The sequence below is a fragment of the Balearica regulorum genome, chromosome 3 (genome assembly GCF_011004875.1).
Source record: "Balearica regulorum gibbericeps isolate bBalReg1 chromosome 3, bBalReg1.pri, whole genome shotgun sequence".
NCBI classification, from domain to species: domain Eukaryota; kingdom Metazoa; phylum Chordata; class Aves; order Gruiformes; family Gruidae; genus Balearica; species Balearica regulorum.
In genome coordinates this window covers 45,374,260-45,383,851 of record NC_046186.1, presented here as the reverse complement: position 1 = coordinate 45,383,851, position 9,592 = coordinate 45,374,260, and positions in this window count along the sequence as shown.

Below are 9,592 nucleotides of genomic sequence, written 5' to 3'. Positions count from 1 at the left end.
AGATTACCAAGAAAAAAAATAATTGTTGAATTTTTTTCAAGCATAGTTTCCTACTCTAATGCAAATCATGTTACCGTACTGTATGAATCCCTTTCATTATATAGGTAGTGATATAGTTGTGTTTGGATGTTGTGGAACTCAAGTAATAGGATAAACTCCAAATTTAGCAATGATTTTACCGAGTTCTGCAGCTTTGAAAATGGGAACCAGGTCGGGCTCGACTTGTCCAGAACAACCCAAGTACTGAACTGGAAATCAGTAACTGCTTTGCTAGACTTGGTCCTCCTGTTTTCGTGAATTATCTAGAAAGTTTGTTTATTCATTCAGAACTACTTACCAAATCGATATTGGTCTGATCAGTGCCCATTTTCTTCTAGACAGAGTTCTAACAAGCGTTAGATTTGCCTGATACCGTTAATTGTTCAAGACAACGGTTCTGCTAAAAGAAATACTACGTTTTGAGTTGTTTTCTTGCATCTCAATAAAACTTTTCTTAAGACTCTTTTTGTTTTTTAATGTCCAGCACCTACAGAAGCGTTCAGCTTCGTTTATGTGCTTTTTTGTATCGCAGCTTTGCCTCGGGCCAGTATCGTTTCCCATGTGCTGAAACCACCTCCTAGCACCAACATAGAGCTGCTCTTGCTTCTGATTCTCAGGAAGCACGAGGACGGGACTGGTCCCAGCTTCTGCGCGTCTTGGACAAAATACAGCTGACTTTTGACACGTGCTAAGTACAGTTTCAGGCGTCATTTTTGACAGATAGATACCTGTTTCTCGGTGCTGCTTTCACAGCATTGAAAATTCACACGTATAACTGGAAATTGTCGAGTGTTTCTGTTCCTATGTGTGACACCTCTGATCATGCAAATGGTTTAAAAACACACACAGATAAAGCCAGATTTTTAAAATATTTCAGGATTTCCAGACTGCAATGCCTGAGAGCCTATAATGTGCTTTATTACATTATTATTTGGCAGAAGTGCATTTTTATTTGGAGAAGTGAAAGCAGTTACGTGTTCTCACACGTGGTTTTACATGTCCACAGGGACGGAGGAAATTTAGTGTTATGTGAAAATGTTCAAAGATGTGAACTTATCTCTGTTACTTTAACATGCAATTGGCAATCTTTATTGAATTTAAACAGAACGCTGTGGATGTGATACCATGTGTTCTGCAATTGTTCATTCACTGGTAATAGCAAATGTCATCATATACAATGCAGGCATTTCTTTTTATTTTTTTTTTTAACATTAACAGATTTTAACGTAACACTTTCCCTCGGTTTTGAAGAGCTAGAAATTAAAAAAAGCTCTAACACACAGCGACCAGTCAGTTTTGAACTGCCAGATATCTTTAGGAATTAAAATAAGTGCTGCAGCATTTTTGTAACAAGGTCATGTCCATCGCTCTGGATGCAAATGCGCAAACAATTTAAATTCAAACTTTAGGCCAATAGGTCTCTGAGTGCTTGTTGGACCCCAGTGATACAGTCCACATAGTTCCTTTGAAAAAAGGATAAATTTAGCTTAGAATTAGCCTTATTAACTGGCTGCAAGGTCAGGGCTCAAAGAAAGTCCACCACAGGAAAAAAATAAAAATTAAAAAAAAATAATAGACAATAAATAGTCTATATTTAAAAACTACATGGAAAGTTCCAGAAAAAAAGTGGATTGCGAATCACATCGTAGGTTATTTTTTCCTAGTACCTGTATCCAACGGTAAATGTAACAACACGGGCAGCTCTTAGTTCAGCACAGGAGGTCTCTTACAGAAGGATGAAGAGCACCTCGTCTAAATTAGTCATTTTAACATTTGCTAAAAATTACCAAAGGCAGCTCAGAGTTAATGAAAACTGGACTTGGAATTAAAAGAAAAAGTTGCATTACATCTAAGAAAGTGTGATTGATGCAATTCTCGGTCTGGTTTCGAGATACTGCTGAAGAAGGTTGGGTCTGGTGTCTGCTACCGCTTTCCGCCACCTGTTCCCGGGATGCTGCTGCTGGGAGCAGCTGTTCCCTTGCAGCGACTACAGGAAAATGTCAGAGTGCTAAACTGCTTAATTGGGCATTTTGAAAATATGTAAAAGGAGTGTGCTTTGGGATGAACTTTAGAGACCTTACTACGCGGTATCTCTCTTCAGAGTAATCTTTACTGTGTTTTTGCAGTCACTTCTGTTTAGTAATTGCAAAGTGCTTGTGTGCAAATTATCTGACCCATATGGAGAGTTCATTGAAGGTGATGGCAAGCTATTTCCAGCATTTGTATTTTTTTTTTTCCGTACAATGCATTGATAGACTTGATAGGATGCCTTGCAGTAACTTTCATTCCGCCAGCAGACATTCTTTCTTTGAGGTCTGCAACTACCTGGTGTCGAGCTCAAGATACTCATCTTTTTTAAGTGATGGGGGAAGGAGAAAAAAGAGCGGTGGGTGGGTACAGGGACTTCAGGTGTGCGCCCTGGGCTGTGGCGGTGTCAGTTCTGTGCCTGCCAATTGACCCGGGGACAAGCTACTAAACTTGTCATTCACTTTCCATCTCTGTGTGATCAGGTAAAATTTACTGTATCTTGTACTAATGAGATTCGTGGGGAACTTAAATGTTATGCAAGAGTAGATCATTGCGTTTGAATTGGCTAAGAGAAAAGATTTTTAAGAGCAAAATACAGTGGGTACCGATCAAACCTGGACATCTACAATGCTGCTCTGATTTTTTTTTTATATATATATGCTTTTAAATAATTCAGTCTCTTCAGAGAATGACAGCAGCTTTCAAGTTAAAGTATTGATCCACGGGTGTTGTGCTGCTCTCCAAAAGGCGCAGAGACTTTCGCATCTGTGCCTCTGCTGCTCGAAGTGGCAGAGCTTCGGAAAGGAGGCACGGATCGACATTAATGATCGTCAGCTAATGATCAGGTGCTATCTGTCACCTGATAGCAAGAAGTCAGGTGTGAGGGGGTGCGGTGACAACCCACCTTTTTTCATTTTCCTACACAGTCCTTAGGCTGGTTTTACGTCTTTCAGTTGGCAGGAGTGGAATCTGAACTCTGGCAACTGCAGCTGCCATCTTCAACTGCGGCTCTGGAGTGGAGGATTTAGTGCCACGCATCAGGAGATGGGTCACCTTCATGTGTGCAGCTGATCTGTGGCAAGTATCTTACTGTACTTTCAACATTACCCTAATTTATCATGTAAAGTTGTTGAATGCAGTTTTATCAACAGTTTTTTTTTCCTTAAATGCTGTAAGAGACTAAGTGAAAATGTACACACTCCTCTTTCAAGAAAGCAAGCGCACTACCTTGCTCCCTAGCATGTCTTTTTCCTCAGAACACCACTGTCTCTTTATAAACATACTTTTTCCCGGAAGTCTCCTACAGATGCTGAGTTTACATTTGGAAGAGTGAGGGAACTGCAGCTCCTTCTTGCATCTTTCCGTCTGCTGGACGGTTAGTACCTGTTGTGGCCCCCTGGTCACAGAACAGCAGGATCAGTCCAGGGAAGGCAGAGAGGCCGTTCCCTCTGGTTGAGAAATAGCAGTGCTATATTTTGTCTCAAAAGCAACAGAAATGAGAAAAGGGGCCATATTCACTTGGGATGCTTTTCTGTATTAGGTTGGGATTGTGACATTTCAATGAGGCTGTTAGCCATGTTTTACAGCGCTCGCTGCTGTCACAGCCGCTGCCTCTAAGGACTCCTGCAAACTCCACAGCGTGTCCTTCTTATCCCAGACTCTCTGGACACTGCTGAATTTGATCTTAAATAAAAAAAAAAAACAAACCCACATTTGGGACATCTAAACAACAAGGCTTCCCACTCTCTGTAGCAGCCTGTGTAGGCTGTGTGTCTAGGACTGGTAGGTGCCGAACACCTACTGCAGCTAACCTTATTTGACCCGGTAAGTGTTAGGTCCAGGTCTGGTGGTGGAGCACCAGCAGGATGTGGGAAGCCTTGGATTCAGGCCAAGGGGAACTGAAGGTGCAGCTGAGGCTTAGCCGCCGGGTTACACGGCGATACTCCGGGTGAGCCCCCTTCTGCCCTTTCACCGGAGAGGTAGAGGCAGGAGCGCAAGAGTCACGGTGCTGGGCCCGGCGGGAAGAGGAAGATTGATTTCAGCCTTGTAGGTAGGGTAGAAGTGAAATCTAACCTGCCCCTATAGATATGTAGCTCTATACAGAGATGCAGTGGCCTGGCCCTGCTGCCTGTACTTCTGAACGGTCAGCCGGAGAGGTGGCAGAACCGAAGCCGAATGGACCGGCCGCCCTTCCGCAGATCCTCTGCAATGCCTCCCTCCCTTCGTCAGCTACGGAATGCATGTAGGCAGCCTGGGTTGTCCGTCCTTTTTCTTGCCCAACTCAAAGGGCCAGACATTCATAATTTTAATAAGGGACTGCTTAAGTTAAGGGGCTAGATTCTACCCAAAATTAAAACTGTTTTGGGATATGATTTATACACTGAGGGTGTTCAGCAAAATTAGTATGCAATAGGTCAATGTTATCCAGCTCCCCAAACCTATTAGCAAATAAATCAATCCTTACGTATCTGCCAGTTTAGGAAAGGTCCCTGAAACAAAGCCAGCTTTTCCCTTTAGTGGCTGAACGTTCGTCGTGGCGCTCTGCTGACTGCGAACAGAGCTATCTCCACAGCTAGGACTGACACAGGCTTGGTCTGTGGTGGAAGGTGTAACCACTGCTTACCTTTCCAGTTCCAGCCGTACGCATAGCATCTTATTTCTGTTATCTGAACAGCTTCACAATTGATGTTCAGCTGGAAAACAGGTTATTTTCTCCCATGTCTGCTCAGTGCTACGGTATTGGCTGTCTGTAGAGTGATTAGCTGTGTGCAGAACACTCATTCCTTTCTAAAACTTAATCTTTCCTGGGTTTTTTGTTTTGTTTTGTTTTGTTTCAGCTCCATTTGCTTGTTGAGTTAGCAAGAGACTCTGAGATCGTGATATGTCACTTTTAGCTGTTTTCAGTACACTAAAGTCTGCTGTAGCAGAATGTCAGAATGGCTTGAGTTCTTGATATTCACAATAGTTTAACATTTTCAGCACCTACTTATACAGCGTAGCAAGTGGTAGTTATGAAATGGGTAGCACTGAAATAAACACAAGGTGTAAACCTCCGTGGTCTCACCAACGAATGCTGCTGCTGGGGTCTGGGTCCCATAAAGAGCCAAGTCAAGTGGCTTGGGGAGGGTGTCGCAGTTGTGCTGTGAGGTGGGTGAAGAGAGCACCCAGCCATGCCAAATGCCCCCCAGGGGAGACCGGGGCTGTCTCTGGTTCTCTATTCCTGGAAACTGGGGGTTTCTCCCAAAAGGGCGGCAGGGGGCTGGGGTTGGCTGGGGTGTTTTGGAGGCCTTTAGTGATGGTCTGGCATCTAGAGTGATTCCACTTCATCAAGAACAGAAGCCATTTGGTGAAACGGTGAGATTTGAGACACACACACACACACATCCCCAGAAGAAGGGAGCCAGGTGGGGAAGGTGTTGGCTGAAGTGTGGGGGTGCTGCAGCTGGCGGGGCCGCAGGGACCTGCCCCGCTACCCTGGCTTTGCCCTGGCTTCCCAGGTGGGACAGAGAGTGGCTCCCATGGGCTGCAGGGTACCTGGTGCTGGGGTTAGACCTGGCAGCAAACTTGAGGGCAGCAGCAGGAGCCACACCGCTCCTATGCAACGCGGTCGGAACGGCCAAGCCTCACAAGTGTCCCACTCCACGGGTGGCGGGGCGGAGCGAGGCTCCGCGGTCACGGGCACCACGCGGGACTGTTTCCACGCTGCGGAGGGGAGGTGGCGTGCATTTGTCTGGTTATCCAACACGGTGTTGCGGAGCTGGAAGAGGAGTTGCATCTCCGCGGGGCAGGACATGTCGCCAGCCCTGCGCCTGCTGGGGGGCAGGCGAATCTCATCCTGTCTCCCAGACATCGGGGACTTGCAAATGAACCGGGGTTTTGCTAGTTTTTTGGTTTGTTTGGTTTTTGGTTTGCTTTTTTTTTTTTTTTTTTAACCCCAGCCAGACGGCAGGAGAAGCAGCACATCTAATTGATTTTGATGCTGCTGTGTGTATACTGAAAGAAAAAAACAACAACAACAAAAAATTCAACAACAACAAAAAAAGGTAAAACCAAGGGGGAAGAGAACAAGCGTACTCACGACTCTCCTCCCCCCACAGAGGCACCGGCGAGCTCCAGCGACCTCTCCGCCGGGTGCCCCGGAGCCCGACCCCATCGTCCTTGAGTCCAAGTACAGAGAGAGATAGATGTCGGAGAGAAGGGAGGGGGGGGGGGGGGGAAATGCTCCCCTGCCATTCCCGGGGGAGTCCCCGCGGGCACGGCGGCCGCTGGGGGGAGCCCGCACTCCATGCGCCGTCCCGGCCCCGGTCCCGGCCACGGCCCCGGCCCCGGGAACCGGGGCCGGGGCCGTGGCCGGGACCGGGGCCGGTAGCATCTTCCCTGGGCGGAAGCGCTGCCGGCGCTGAGACCGGTTAACGGAGCGTGGCGACACGAAGCTCTGCGAGAAGGAGAAACAGGATACCACCACCACCACCCCCCTTGCCCTCCGCAAACACCCCCTCCAAACCCCACCGCTGTCCCCGTCTCCCTCCCTCGCCCCCGCCACCTCGACCCGGAGGGAAACCTCGGTCCCCAGGCACACCAACGGAGGAGTCGTTTGTCAGAGGCGACGGGAAGCCGTCTCGCCCCTTTGTGCATCTTGCGGGATTTCTCCATGCATAGGCAATTGGCAAAGGTTAGAAAGGCGTCTTTAGATCCCGTATAATCCCAGTTTAAATATTAAAAGTATAAGCAGCCTAGGCCCTGTATTTACCTATGTAACTCCATAGATTTCCCTCCAGACCTGGACTTCTAAGAATTTACGGGACGGTTTGCGTTTCTTTTTTTCTTTTCTTTTCTTTTCTTTTTTTTTTTTTTTTTTGGTAATTTTTTCTCCCCACCCCTTCGTATTTATTTAACAAACTAGCGGGAAGAGGAGGGGGGAGACGGCAACAATAAAAGCAGTGTTTTTATGACCGAGAAGTAGCCAGTCTCCCTGTCTGTAACGTGAGAGGAAGGCGAGATTCCGTCCCCGCCGCCTGCTTTGTCACCGGCTGGGTTTAAGTGGCCGGCACATCAACACAAAAGGCAAACACACACACACACACACACATCCCAAAACTCGACACAAAACTTCTATTGGCTCAAGAGTGAAGATGAGTATTTCGATAACGAAATAACCTGTCTGCTCTGGTGAGGTCTGGGCTCCGCTTCGTACCTCTGTCCTGCTTAAAACGGCAGCCGCCACGGAAAAGGAACAAGAAATCCCTCAAGAAAGTGTTTAAGGGGGAAAAAAAAAAAAAAAAAGTCTCAAACGGGATTAAAGTTTTAATTACAATTCCCTATCGAAGTAACATATTTGATGAACGGATCTTATCAATTAATAGTAACCTTAATTTAAAACTTATGAAATAGATTCGCATCAAATATACCTCATACTCCCCTCTTTTTTTTCTTTTTTTTTTTTTTTTTTTGTGAGGAAAAAAAATTAAAGTAAATGTTACAACCATAAAGTACCAAAGCACAAGCAGAAGAAATTGTAAAGAAGAAATGTGCTGCTTTGGATAGAAATAATTATTTGCGAACGCTTGGGGGGTGGGGGGAAGTGTCTGTCTGCTGGGGGGGATGTATAAAAAAATGGAAGCTCTTTTAAAAAGGTAAAATAGATGAATGTTTCTACTCGCCAACGGTATCATTTCCTCATATTTTTGGTCCGCGCTATATTAAAGAGAAAAACAAGGTAATTGGAACATGCATCAACAGTTTTCCATGAAATAAGAGTTAAAAGAAGTAATAGAACTAATCACTGTCTCCTCAAATCAAGTAGAAAACATTTCAATGCACTAATTAGAGTAATTAGAATAATAAGACTGCCTATATGTGGTAAGACAATGTGTACAAACAACTTTATTTAATGTATACTGGTAATCAGCGATGCGTGCGTGCTTGAATGCTTAGTGCAATAAAATTCACCCCCGTCCGCCCAAACAATCAAATACAAATTAGTTTAATGATTGTGCCTGCTTGAACGTCTTAGAAATCCACAGGCAGAGGGAAATAAATAGCACCATCCTTGTTTGTACGTCTCCCCTACTGACCAAGGAGCTGATGCCTCCATGGACTTGGCAATGAATGACTGTAGACATGAATGAATCAAGGAGGGAAAGAGAATTAATGAATGAGTCAGGCTGGCTAAAAACAAGTCCTAACTTTTAGACGAGCGCCTCTCACCGCTCCCGGGACGGGAGGGGACGGGACAGGGAAGAGGAGGGGGAGAGCGGTCTCGCCACCACTTTTACGAGCTGCCTCTGCCCGGGTTTTCCTGACGGGATTTACCGCCCGGCGAGGAGGAGGGGAAGAAACACCGGCCGCCGACTTCCTACCGGCCTACTCGCTGTTTGGTCCTGGAAAATGACACGGGCGCGGACATGCCCGGGGGTACGCGGGCGGTACAGCTGAGCCGAACGCTGCGGGGCCGCCGGGAGAGCCGCGGCCGGGCCGGAGATGGAGCCCGGCGCCGAGGCCGCCTCCCAGCCCCCGGCAGCTCCCCGGGACAGCCCGCACCGCCCCGGCCCCGCCGTGGGAGCGGCGGCGTCCCCCGGGCCGGCCCCGCCGGCCTCCGCGGCCCGCACCCCTCGCGGGGAGGAGGCAGCCCGCCTGCCCCGCACCGGCACCGGCTCTGCCCTGGCGGGGGACTGATGCTGTGCACGGACGGGGCCAGACAGACACCGGCCAAACTCGCCTCCTCCCCAGGGCGAAGGGACCCCCCGCTGCCCGCCACCCCCCGGCAAGGGCGCAGCTCCCACCGCCGCCCTGCCGCGCCTCCCGGTAACACCGGCAAAGAGTTTCCGCCGCTCCTTCGTCGCTACCCTCGCCCCGTCCCTCTCCCTTGCCCGCCGAAGGGAGAGCAAGAGCAGACCCCCGCGTCCCGCGGGGAGGCCCGGGCTTTGCGGGGGGCGGCGAGGGGCCGCTGCAGGGCAGGGGGATGGAAGGGGATGGAAGGGGAAGGGGGTCCGCACCGGCACAGGCGGCCTCCCCGGCCCCAGGGGCGCTGCGTGAAACCCCGGCACACCCGGGACGCTCGGCCGAGTTTCGGAGGTATTTAAACGGACTTTGCAGGGACGGATTTGCAGTCCGAGGAAAGGGATTTGCGGCGTGAGTCGGGCCACGGGCTGAGGCCGGGTGCGGCGTGGAAATCCACGCGCTGCGGCTCGGACTCGTCTGTGGAAAAGCCCACTTGTTTGGTTTATAATTTGATGAGAAGTCGGGTCTGAGAGGGAGTTCTTACTTTTTTTTTTTTTTTTTTTCCTCGCCATTTCTGTTAAAGCACGCTTTGGTTTTGCTCTAATTTTCCCCGGAAAAGTAACTCGCTCTTCCAAGTACCGCCCGGTGCCTGGACCGCCCGGCCGAGCCAGGGTGACACTCGCCTTCTTCAGAGCATCTTCCTACATCCCCGACGACAACCTGGCCGTGCCCCGACCACAAAGTACCAACTTAGCGCCCGCAACTCTGAAAAAATGTTTTTTTCTTTCTTTTCCATCTCGAGATT